This window comes from Eriocheir sinensis, chromosome 7 (assembly GCF_024679095.1).
Source record: "Eriocheir sinensis breed Jianghai 21 chromosome 7, ASM2467909v1, whole genome shotgun sequence".
NCBI lineage: Eukaryota > Metazoa > Arthropoda > Malacostraca > Decapoda > Varunidae > Eriocheir > Eriocheir sinensis.
This window is the reverse complement of record NC_066515.1, coordinates 23,067,041-23,079,950: the sequence shown is the minus strand read 5'-3', so window position 1 is coordinate 23,079,950 and position 12,910 is coordinate 23,067,041. Positions and strand designations below refer to the sequence as shown.

The 12,910-nt window shown below is 44.0% G+C and overlaps 1 long non-coding RNA gene across 1 annotated transcript in view; it reads right to left on the bottom strand.

Moving 5' to 3' along the window:
• The window catches only part of LOC126994922 (uncharacterized), a 44,138-nt gene extending 38,033 nt beyond the window's left edge, over positions 1–6,105 (bottom strand). The window contains exon 1 of the long non-coding RNA XR_007749724.1: positions 6,012–6,105. This is a non-coding gene — a long non-coding RNA (uncharacterized LOC126994922). The remainder of the gene's footprint in view (positions 1–6,011) is intronic.
• Positions 6,106–12,910: the final 6,805 nt, after the last annotated feature.

Sequence of the window (12,910 nt, the reverse complement as noted above, 5' to 3'; positions counted from 1 at the left end):
CTTTCCCTGTACACTGCTTCCTTTATTCTTTGTTTGCCTATCCCTTCCGGCGACTCCTTGGAAATAGCTGCTTGGTGAGTGGTAGTATGATACGCGTTTCTCTTTTTACTTCATTGCCTCCATCTTTCCTCAGTTTTCCTTGCTTTCACGAACAGTTTCTCTTGATCTTTTCCTTCATCTTTCCTTCATCATTACCCTTTATCTTTTCCTTCGTCTCTTGCAGATTCCTTGGAAGTAGCTGTTTTTTTTGTGGTGTTAAGAAGGTTCTAATGTCATGTTTGCTACGGACTTCAAACAGCTCCAGTTCTTCTACAGTATTCCAGGTATCATTCCTTTCCTCTCCTTCACGAACTTCCCATGGCAGTAGATCTTGGCGGGGCTTTGAGGTGTTTCTTCGCCATCAGTTTCGTAAATGCTTCGCTCTTCCCACACCCAAAAGCTCCTTACACTTATTTTCCTTCCCTGCTGAGAGTTTACTTGGCAGCTTTACGTAGCAGTATTTATTTCTTAGGCGGTCTCAGGAATGTCTTCAGGGCCATTTACTTCAGTTTACTTTATGTTGTGTCTTGTTCTTGTTCCTCCGCACTTTGTTATGCGTTTTAAGCAGATCAAGGAGTTCAGTACACAGCTCCATGGATATTTTTGGTGAACTGTTTTACTTAATGTTGTGGAAACTGTTTCTGTCTAGGTCTATTTTTTGGGGTTTATTTTTCCTTCCCTTCTGTGATCTTACTTTGGCGTCCTTCAAGGTGCAGATGAGGAAGTCCTGGCAATAAGTCCTTTCACAGTAGAGTCCTTCAGTAGTTACACGACAAAGTTAAACGCACTCCCACGTCCTGCATCCCACTCCTTCACTTGATATACACTAATCTGTTATTCTGAAGCTCCACGGTAATACAATGCAACCACACGAACCAACAAAATAAAATACAGCTTAGGAAGAGAATTAATATGATTGAAGAGTTAGAGAGACAAGACGAGAAGAGATCATGTTACTGGGTGAAGTCAGTTTGTTTTTCGCCTTAAATGCGATGAATATATTAACATAGTATTCAGACTTCCATGGAAACACATATTTAACCACACGAACGAAAGAAAGAAATGGAGTTTAGACATAAAGAGTAAATATGGAGGAGGAAAGAATGAGGTTGTAATATTAGGTTAAGTTAATTTTTTACCTTTCAACGCTATTTTTCTCGCTTTTTCCTTGTATTTTTAAACACGGCAGGGACTGAGAGATGCGACCGTGTTCTACGTTAACAAATTTAGACAAAACTTAATATGGAGGAGAACTGAGTGTCTGTTAGTGGGCTAATTTCATACCTTTTCGAGCATTAAATCCTCTTTATTATTTTCGTTCTTTTTCTTAAACAGGACAAGGAGAGGGAAATAAGTCAGAGGGGTATTGGATTGTGTTTTTTTTAAGGTTCAAGTAGCTATCGAGTCTGTTAGTGGTTTAGTTCAGATGTTATAGAGCTTCAAAATCCACTTTATTTATTTAGTTGTACTTTTTAACAGGACAAAGAGGGAGAGGTTAGTCATGGGGGTGACGTTACTGACTTAGCTTTATTTTTCTTAGGCTCAAGTAGTCATCGAGTCGCTCAAGTAGTCATCGAGTTTGATAGTGCGCTAAGTTCACATGTTTTAAAGCTTCAAATCCGCTTTTTTTTCTTAAAGTTGTACAAGAAAAAAAGTGATAGGTTATAAAAGGGGTTGATGATACTGGGTTAGCTTTATTTTTCTTAGGTTCTAGTAGTCATCAAGTCTGTTAGTGGGTTCAATTCACACGTTTAAGAGCTTCAAATCCACTTTTTTCTTTTAGTTGCACAAGAAAAGGAGTGAGCGGTTAGTTAAAAGGGGTGATGATACTCGGTTAACTTAAATTTTCTGAGGTTCAAGTAATCATCAAGTCTGTTAGTGGGTTAAATTCACACGTTTAAGAGCTTCAAATCCACTTTTTTCTTTTAGTTGTACAGGAAAAAGCAAGAGGTTAGTAAAAAAAAAATATTGTGCCCTTGAGCTGTCTCCTTTGTTGTAAAAAAAAAAAAAAAGGGGGTGATGATACTGGGTTAGCTTAAATTTTCTGAGGTTCATATCGTAATTATTTCTGGCTATCAAGAACGTGTGCCTCTCCGGTTTACAAATATAGCCAGAAATAACGACTACATGAACCAGAGAAAAAGCTAACCCAGTAACATCAACCCCCCCCCCCACCCTCTGACTAACCGTTCACTCCTGGTCCTCTTTAAAGAATACAACGGAGAGAATAAAGTGGATTTCCAGACCGGAGAGCCACGCGTTCTTGATCCTCGCTCGCAGAAGGAGTAAACGCGAGCGGCTCCTTCCGGGCGGCTTATTTTGAAGGGTTACGTCGAGGGTTTAACTGCGAGGCGTGTGTGGGCGGCCGAGGGGAAGGGAATATGATAATTTGAGGCGGCACCGAAATATTCTGAGATAACGCGCGACGCCTCGGGGCCCGTGTGTAATTTTACGAATTATTCCATCTGTATTTTGTCCTTTTTTTTCTTTTAATTCTGGTTATTTTTCAACATTTTTCCTCTCTTTCTTTTTACTCTTTCCCTCCTTGAACAAAAAATCTCCTCGGCATTTTTTTCCTGCTCGTTTTAAGCTAATTTGCAAATATAGATGTTCACCTAAGAGGAAGATCAACAACTGAGGGCGGGAAGGGAGCGGGAGGGGCGGGAAGAGACGGGGAAGACACAGGGAGGGACAGGAAGCGGCGGGGAGAGAGCGGGAGGAAAGGGAAGGGACGGAGGATAGACAGGGAGGGAGAGAGACACAAAGGAACGGAGAAAGAAACGGGAGAAGACGGGAATGGACGGAGCGTAGATAGTTACAAGAGACAGAGAACATTAAGAGAAAAGAGACAGACAGAGAAGGGGAAAGAAACGATAGGAGAAAGAGACCAAAAAAGGGACTTCTTCACATTCATGGTGCAGACACCTAATCAGACTATCACTAGGCTCATAAAACTACCCAAGGAAACACCCACAATATCTAGGAAAGCCTTACTAAATGTGGGTGTGTATGACCTAAAATGTTTGGGTATAGAGGCGTGTGTTTTCTCTCCCCTAAAGCAAAAATGTCTGTTCCTTGCTTTTATTTGCACGATATTTCAATGCTTTCCGCGGTAACGAGTCGGCCAGGCGAGGAAAAAGGCTCCATAGACACGTATTCTTTTGTCTTCACCGCGAGGTCATTACTTGATTGAATGGCACCAAAAAGTCTACGGTGAATCACGCTCCGTTTTCAATTACTCAAAGCCCACCTCTCTCTCTCTCTCTCTCTCTCTCTCTCTCTCTCTCTCTCTCTCTCTCTCTCTCTCTCTCTCTCTCTCTCTCTCTCTCTCTCTCTCTCTCTCTCTCTCCTTCTTTCCTTTTTTTTCTTTCTCTCTTTTTTTCCTTCTTTCTCTCTGTCTCTGTCTTTGTTTCTGCCCCCCCTCTCTCTCTCTCTCTCTCTCTCTCTCTCTCTCTCTCTCTCTCTCTCTCTTAATTAGTCTCCAAGCTCGAAGGAAATTACTCCCATCTACCTTCCCGTATTTAATTGGCACACAAATATACAAAACATTTTCCTGAAAGCCTCGAGTCATGTCAAGTTGGGTGTGTAATTTGTCCTAAAAAGAAGAGTATGAAAATCACCACTCAGAAATCGGCCATACAATGTTGCAGTTCTAATTAAACGCTAGTGTGTGTGTGTGTGTGTGTGTGTGTGTGTGTGTGTGTATGAATCGACTCAACGCAACACAATTCATTAAACTCAAACACACAAACAACAACAACAACATTTCTAAATACCTCACCCCTTCTCTCTCTCTCTCTCTCTCTCTCTCTCTCTCTCTCTCTCTCTCTCTCTCTCTCTCTCTCTCTCCCCACAATCAAAATCGTCCTGAGGGGAGAGAGTGTGATCAGAGGTCGAGACACGCTGACATTTTGTAAACAAGGGCAGGAGTAATTATGTCGTTCGTGCACCCTGGAGGCTTATTCTCTCATATTGGCCACTCCGCTACACTTACAGACACGAATACGCCGGGAAGACAAGACGGAGGAGGACGAACCACACCAAAACCCTTTAAAAAACACGTAAACAAACCCCTAAACCTCGTCTCTGGGTGCCTAGCTGATGTATAAAGTCGTAGGTGTGGTTTGAGTTTACATGGGTCGAGGTTGCGGGGTTGGGGTGGGTTGGTGCAGGGTTTTGGGTGGTGTGTGTAGTAGCGGGGTCTGTGTCTTCGTCAGGAGGGCAGCAGCGTTGGTTTAGCCGCCTCGATACACATGTTTGTCCGGGTCGGAATTAGAGGTAGCGAAGGGCCGCGGGTCTCATTATGGATCCTCTTCATTAGTGCAGCCTCCCCGATATTGTGGCGGGCGAGATATTTGCTAGCTACACACGGTACACATCCACACGCTCGCACGCACACACGCACACACAGACACAGAAACAGACAAACAGGGAAAGGGGAAGATGGAAACTGAACCACACAGATACACAGACAGACAGAGAGAGGAACAGAAAGATAGACAGACACACAGACAGATAGATAGGCAGACAGACAGAGAGGGAAGCAGATCGATAGACGGACATACACACAAACACACAGACAGACAGACAGAGAAAGGAACAGATACAGAGAGAGGAAGACAGACATAAACACACACACACACACACACACACACACACACACACACACACACACACACACACACACACACACACGTCCTTTAACATTCACTTCTAGCTTCTTCACTTAAAAAAAAAAATCCTCCATAATCTACCCAGTGTTTTATATATCTCCATTATAGTTGTATGCTTCTGTCTTATTTATTCGCTTCTATGTCTTGCGGCTTTCAAGTTTGCAGTATTGCCAAGACAGAGATGCAAGGAGGCAGGGAAGACATTATAAGCCGGTTGTGATACATTATGCAACACAGCGAGCAACACAATGGAGGAGGGAGAGGCGGAGGAAAAGGAACTAAAGGGAAGAATGGAGGATACTGGAGAGAAAGCGAGAGGGAGAGCGAGAGAGAGAGAGAGTAGAGGGGGATAACAGTTTCGAATGATTGCGTCGTGAGGATTAAGAGTCATACTGGTCTCAAAGCTGTTATTACTGCAAATAAAATTAAGTGGGGAGCCTTTGAAAGAGTCCAATATCAGGGGTATGATCAGGGGAGGAAGAGGGCGGCGAGGGGAGGCAGATGGGGGAGAGGAGGAGGAGGAGGAGGAGGAGGAGGAGGAGGAGGAGGAGGAGGCGGAGGAGGAGGAGGGCTAAGGGAGTAACGGGAAAGAAGCTCGCCCTTGTGTTCCCTTTTTTTAAGTGTGTAATTTAGAGTAACAAATTAGGAAATGAATGGGTGGGGGGAAAAGAGAGAGAGAGAGAGAGAGAGAGAGAGAGAGAGAGAGAGAGAGAGAGAGAGAGAGAGAGAGAGAGAGAGAGAGAGAGAGAGAGAGAGAGAGAGAGAGAGAGAGAGAGAGAGAGAGAGAGAGAGAGAGAGAGAGAGAGAGAGAGAGAGAGAGAGAGAGAGAGAGAGAGAGAGAAAAACTCCCGAGATATTAACAGGCTGGGGAGTAACAAAACCCCACAATAAAGCCTTCCTGTCTTGTCATGCCGTCCCAAGCGAGTATCCTTGCAGTCACCATATTCAAAATGTTAGTTTAGTGACATCTCACGATCTCGTTGAGGACTGTGAGGTCAACGCTTTCTTTGTGGAACCGTTGAGGGTATACAGCAACAAAACCCAGTTGACTTCTATAATTGAATTTTGCCTTCAGCGTCTTTATAGGGAACGCATCATATTTGAGTTCCATAACCTTGTAACACACGAAATAAGACCAGTTTATCATGTAACTACCCGGTCAGATCCACTGGTGACATACGCCGTGGTGTAAAGATAAATAATTTGAATTTCCAAAGAGTAATTAAGCTTTTGTATAATCACTAATTAACCGCACTCATTCACTCAAGAAAACCTCAGACAAATGTATTCTAAGCTTACCTTGAAGGTCCGTTCGTCAGAGTTCCGTTCTTCTTCCTCGAAACACCTCGATGGCCACTTCCAAGACCTTCAGTGACCCGCAAAGACTGCACCGTCATCTGCCGAGATAAGGTCAGTGACGGTGACATTATTGGACACGCCACTCCGGCACTCTGCAACAATCAGCTTCATCTTATAAGCCAGTCATCACGCCAGCAATCTCCAGAGGTATGCCAGATGAGTCGCAATGAACCTTATCTTTAACCAGCTACAAATACCTCTCCGCCCCGTGTTCAGAGCGCAATATAACACACCCCTAAAGGTAACCCTATACACTACACAATAAAAACTACACCACCGCCACAGTCACCGAAGGAAGTCAATTCAAGTATACAGAACCCTTCCACGCACCTCACACAATCACAACCTCTACAGTCTACATCAACCACTCAAGAATCTAAGCAAATCCATTAGAGTCAGTTGCTCATACTTAAACACTCCTCTTACACATATACACTCTCTAATACACTTATGTCCCAGTCTAACATAACCCTACACATCTACTTTTTACGATCCTCAGAGCCCAGTGCCATAATCTTACACTCATACACACTCTCTACTACACTTTCATCCCAGTCTAGCATAGCCCTGCACATTTACTCTTTACGACCCTCAGAACCCAGTGCCACGTAACCTAAGCGACGATCCAACACAGCCACATTCACTACATCCCCCTCATCCACCCTTCCTACAGGCCAGACGAGCCCCGGCCGGCCAGCAGCTTCCTCCGTATCAGCGAGCGGATCAGCGATGGCATCAGGCTGGCACATGTGAGACTATTATGTCGTAATGAACTTTGGCCCTAAGACCCTCTGTCAATGTGAGTTTAAAGAGCCGAGAGAACCCTTGGTCTCGAGGAGGGGCGGGACGGAGGAGGAGGGAGGACGAGGGGGCGGAAAGGGAGACGTGGAGTGGGAGAGGGGAGAGGGAGGTTGAGAGGGGCTTGTATAGGGTAGAGTTAGTGGGTATTGTGTGTTGTTTAGCGTGGCTGGTACACAAGGCAAACACTCCACGCCGCTCAAACAGCAGACCTCCGTGCCGAACTGAGGAGTAGGAGAAGGAGGATGGAGAGGAGGAGGAGGAGGAGGAGGAGGAGGAGGAGGAGGAGGAGGAGGAGGAAGGAGAAAAGCGCAGAGGACCCAAGGGAGGAGGGAGGTAAAGGGAACAAGAGAGGTATACTTTTATATCCTCCTAATTCGACATTAAATAAGTAACTCATTCCGACTCTCATTAAACTCATTATTCGTCTTACTTAACGCTACTTTAAGACAATATTAGTAGCGTCAGGTGGATTCCAGGTGTGTCTTCCTAATTACTTGAGACATATGAGTAAAGGGAAGGTAAGGATTGATAAGAAATTGATATTGCCTTGCTTTTGTTGATAAGTATATATAAGTTGCTATGATTTTAATGTGTTTATATATCACAATTAAAAAACGAAGGTATGTGGTAAAAAGTAGAGGGAAAGGAAGGTAAACGAAACTAATTACTTGAGATATTTGAAGACAGAAAAGGTAAAGGTTGATAAGAAAGTGACACAGCCTTACTTTTGTTGATAGGTATATATAAGTTGCTATGCTTTTAATGCGTTTATATATCACAATTTAAAAGAACGAAGGTATGTGGTTAAGAGTAGAGGGAAAGGAAGGCAAACGAAACTAATTACTTGAGAAATTTGAGGACAGAAAAGGTAAAGATAGATAGGAAAGTGACACAGCCTTACTTTTGTTGTTAAGTATATATAAGTTGCTATGATTTTAATGTATTTATATATCGAAGTTTAAAATAACGAAGGTATGTGGTTATAAGTAAAGGAAAAGGAAGGCAAACGAAACTATATGAGAAACAGCAAAGGGTTATGTAAACGAAAGAGACTGAAAAGAAAACACCACCAGAACGAGACTGCAAAAAATGGCGATGAAAAACAAAGCAGGAATAAAAAGCGTTTGCGGTGAAAATGACAAAACAAAACAAACAGAAACGAGGCAAAAAGTAAGAGGAAAAAGAGAATGAAGGCAAAGAAAACAAACCACACACACACACACACACACACACACACACACACACACACACACACACACACACACACACACACATTGGGAGGGTGAAAACACAGAACAACACAGAGAGAAAGAGAGAATAAAAGAGTATAAAAGATTCACATTCGACCTAAAAAAAGAAAGGGGAAGAGACGAAACAAACAAACAAACAAAAAAAAAAACACACACACGAAACAAAAAATATGAAAAAGAAACACGAAAACAAACACGACAAAACAAAACAGGAAATCAAAACAAAACACACGAAATAATCAGAAAAAACAACCCCCCCCCAAAAAAAAATGAAAGGGGAAGAGACGAAAAAAAAAACACGAAACAGAAAATATAAAAAAGAAACACGAAAACAAACAGGAAATCAAAACATGCACGAAACAATCAGAGAAAAACAACAGCCTCCTCTTAAGCCCCCCCCCAAAAAGTAACACATGGTAAGCGAAAATGACCACAAGGACGCAGCGCAACGGAGGGACGAAAACAAACAAACTGGGGAAAAAGGAAACAAAAACGGAGCAAAAAGTTCACCTACATGGGCCGTGACGCCGCACCCCTACACCATACTGCCTCGCCTCGCCCCGGTGGAAATATGGGCAAAATTGAAGTTTAAAATTTTGATCAACCTCGGTATTGCAGCCATTGACAGTCGGATTGGCCTCGGTCGGGCAGCCTCACCAGTCATTGTTAAGGTTCAATAGGGTGAGAGAGAGAGAGAGAGAGGAAGAGGAAGAGAGAGAGAAGAGAGAGGGAGAGGAGAGTGTGGGCTATCGCGGCGGAGAGGAAAATGAGAGAGAGAGATGGATGGAGTTGGATTCTAAGGTATACTGTGTTAAGGTTCAATAAGGTGAGAGGGAGAGAAAGAGAGGAGAGAGGAGAAGAGAGAGAAGGAGAATGAGAGAGAGAGTGAAAGCTATCGTAGCGGAGAGTAAACTGAGAGAGAGATGGAGTTGGATTCTAAGGTACTGTGGCTTGAGACCTTTAGCGCCCTATAGTAGCCATGCGTTGATAAGGGATTCCAATCGTCTTTTCTGTTCCCCGATTGTATAGACGCCTGAAGGGGATGAGGGAGCCGCATCTCGCCTCTTCGTTACGTATTTGTTCGGTGACCTCGTCGTTTTTTGCCTTTTGTGCCGAAATGAAGGTTTTGTTTCGCTTCTAAATATATCCATTACGAGATGTAGGAGAGAGAGAGAGAGAGAGAGAGAGAGAGAGAGAGAGAGAGAGAGAGAGAGAGAGAGAGAGAGAGAGAGAGAGAGAGAGAGAGAGAGAACTGGGTTATTGAAATGAGATGGAAAGAAGGAAAACTACACACACGCAAATAAAAAGAGAGCAAAGAACCAAAAAATAAACGTTTAATATTGAAAAAAAGTATCAAAGAGAGAGAGAGAGAGAGAGAGAGAGAGAGAGAGAGAGAGAGAGAGAGAGAGAGAGCAGCGCACCGCCACATGGTAAAGGCCACATAAAACAAACACCAGCTCACTTACGGGTCGTCATACACAGCCTCTTCAGAACGACTCTATTTACAAGCCTCAAAAACACGGCGACCCTTCCCTTTAGACGGCCGCGGACACACTGAAACATGCATAAGCCTTCAGTCGTCTTAATAACCCCCACGCAACATGAAAGGCAGCGATAAAAATGACCTTACACGCCTAAGAGAGGGGCTGAGGGTGAAGGCGAGGGGCGAGGAGCCGTAAGGAGAGCGTGGCGGTGACTGGCAACCTTCCCCTCGCCCGTGTGCTCCCCTCGACGCCTCTATTCACCGGGTCGAACCATTGTTATCACACAACCCAACGATCAACAATGTTAAACGCCCACCCCGCCGCACCTCCAGGCCCCAGCTGCTCCACGCGGGCATCACGGACTGGCTATCGCTCCTACCAACCCCTGAAATACTAATAAAGAAAAAATATATACAAGAAAACGAGGAAGGGAAGGATTTAGGAAGAGTTGTGATATCCGTTTTATATACTGGTCTGCATTTTTTTTACAACAAAGGAGACAGCTCAAGGGCACAAAAAAAGGAAACAATAATTAAAAAAAAAGCCCGCTACTCGCTGCTCCTGACATACTGCCATGCATTAGAAACCACACAGAGAAAAGAACGAGAAGAAAACTAAAAAGGTAAAAGGAACAGGAGTAATTACAGACATGGATAACAGTGCAAGAGAAAAAAACACTAATAAATATATAAAAAAAAGGAAGAGAAGGTTTAAGGAAGAAGTAGTGAAATCAGTTTTACATACTAGTCTGCATTTACATACTGCCATGCATTAGAAACCACACAGATAAAAAAAAAACGGGAAGAAAGCTAAACAGGTGAAAGGAACAGGAGCAATTGGAGACATGGATAACAATGCAAGAGAAAAAATATGGTCGTAAAGGCACATGCTGGTGTTGGTGTTATTCCTGCCACCTTTCTGAGACCCCAAACAACCTACAAAATGATGAGAAAGGGAAATAAAGAGAAGGTGAAGGAGGAGTTTCAAGCGAAGGGGGATACTGGTGGTGGTGGTGGTGGTTGCGGCGGGGCGGTTTCGATTTCCCTTCGCTCCCCCGCCGCCGTGTCCCTCGAGACCAATGAAATACTTATGACCATTTACGGATTTGCATCTCACAACGCGCCGCCGCTGCCGATACCGCGATGCCGCCACACGGGACTCGAACCAGCCTCTCAACCTACGTATACAACCAAACCACTAACACAACCTACACTGTACCACTAAGCAGGAACTAACAACTGTCACTAAACTCATTATCAAACCTTCAACGTGAGTGTAAACGTGAGTAAATGAATACGTTGAGGTCATTTACTCATCACAGTTCACTAATCGCTCAATTTCGTGGTGGGGAAGCGTGTAAAAACTGCGGGGGAAGCTTATTCTTATGGCGTCACGCTGAGTTAAGGGAGGAACGAACCGCTATGGTGATTTTCCTCCCCTCTCCCCTCCTCTCTCTCCCTCCCCATCGCTTACCACTGAGGGGAGGAGGTCGTTATGATAGTGTGGCGGGGGGTTGTTAAGGAGAAGGGAGGGGGTGAGGGAGGGGAGGGAGTGGGTAAGTGAGGGGAAGAGACAGACTGGATGCCTCAATTTGAAGCACTTGATCTACTCGACTTGCCTGTGAATATTTTTGATGTGTGTGTGTGTGTGTGTGTGTGTGTGTGTGTGTGTGTGTGTGTGTGTGTGTGTGTGTGTGTGTGTGTGTGTCGATTATGAATTCTTTGCTTTCGTAACTTACTAAAGAGAAATAAGGTAAATATATCACCCAAAGTTAACAATGCAACGTGAAAACAATAACAAAAACAAAGAAAATAAACAGAAAGACAAGATAACGCCTACAACAATAATCATAAACAAAAACAAAACAAAAAAAAATCAAAACAAATAAGAAATTCACACAAAAAAAACAGCTTCGTGAAAAAAAAGACCAGCAAAAACAAGTGCCTAAATTAACCACAAGCCCCAAAACAATAACAAGAAAAACAAAACAAAGTAAGAAATCAACACTCCCACTCCTGCAGATTTAATCCCAGGCGGCTGTTAAAGGGGATACTTCGCTGGGTCTTAATGGAAACGCTAAATATAACTCAACACTTTAAGCCTTTCACGCATTTGTCATAACATTCCTCTTCCTCCCTTTTAACAAGCAAACATATCATCCCGTAATGGTAAACCGATATACAGGTGTGACGTTATACCTGCAATCTTCCCTCGAACACAATTAAACTTCTAAAACTATTTACTCCAATCAGGGAAGTAAAAAACCTGCGTCGCTCTTTTATTTAATGCAGGGTTTATTAATGGGTCAGACGAGTTTTCATTTTTCTCATCTCTTCTGAATTTAATTACACTTTTTTCACCTCAACAGTTGCCTCGTGACCTGTTTTCCGCGTCACCTGACCTACCTCACACACCTGCCGCATCGCTCGCTCGCCTGTGCTCCGATCCAGGTGAAGTATTTTCCTCATTCCCTATTCATGTCGCTGCCTCTTTTGTCTCGGTTTTGCCCGGTTGGTTGTTTTGGGCGATCTCGGTGTTGGTTGGTTTGTATCTGTTTTCCTTCTTTGCTCTCTCTCTCTCTCTCTCTCTCTCTCTCTCTCATTTTTTCTTTCAATTGTCTACATAATTTTTCTTTCCATTTTAACTTTTTGGTAATGTATTTCCTCTTTACAATTTGTCTGTCTGTCTGTCTGTCTCTCTCTCTCTCTCTCTCTCTCTCTCTCTCTCTCTCTCTCTCTTCAACACCCCCCTCCCTCCCCCCTTTCCTCGTCTCCGCCATGGGTAGGTTGGCCTCAACAATCAGGACCGGCCATTAAATGCTATCTTCACGTGCTTGTTATATCCGCTGCCTGGCCATACTGTAAGCCCGGGCCCGCGGCGGGGAGGGCGCGGAGCCTCGCCTCTGTCGTAAAGGGTTGTCGTGCAGGTGGAGAGAGGGAGTGGAGAGCCTCGACGCCCGTGTGTGTACAGAGGACAAGTGGAGTCGCCTGCTGAACTTCCATAATAGGTCTCTACACTTAAGTATCTACATTACCTGGGCGAAAGGCTTTCTGGGATCTTTAACTTTCCACTTTGATGCTGGAACAAAGGGGATGTCCTCCTCCTCCCCCTCCTCCTCTTTCTCTTCTTCCTCCTACTCCACCTCCTCCTTATTTTCCTAGCTCCTCCTCGTCCTGCCTCTTGTTTCTCCTTAACATTTTATTCATTTTTTCTTTGCGTCATTCATTCATTTTCTCACTTCTTCCGCCGGCTGCGTCCGTCAAGATTTGCCTTCACCAGCCCGCGGCGCCGACGGAGAGGCTCA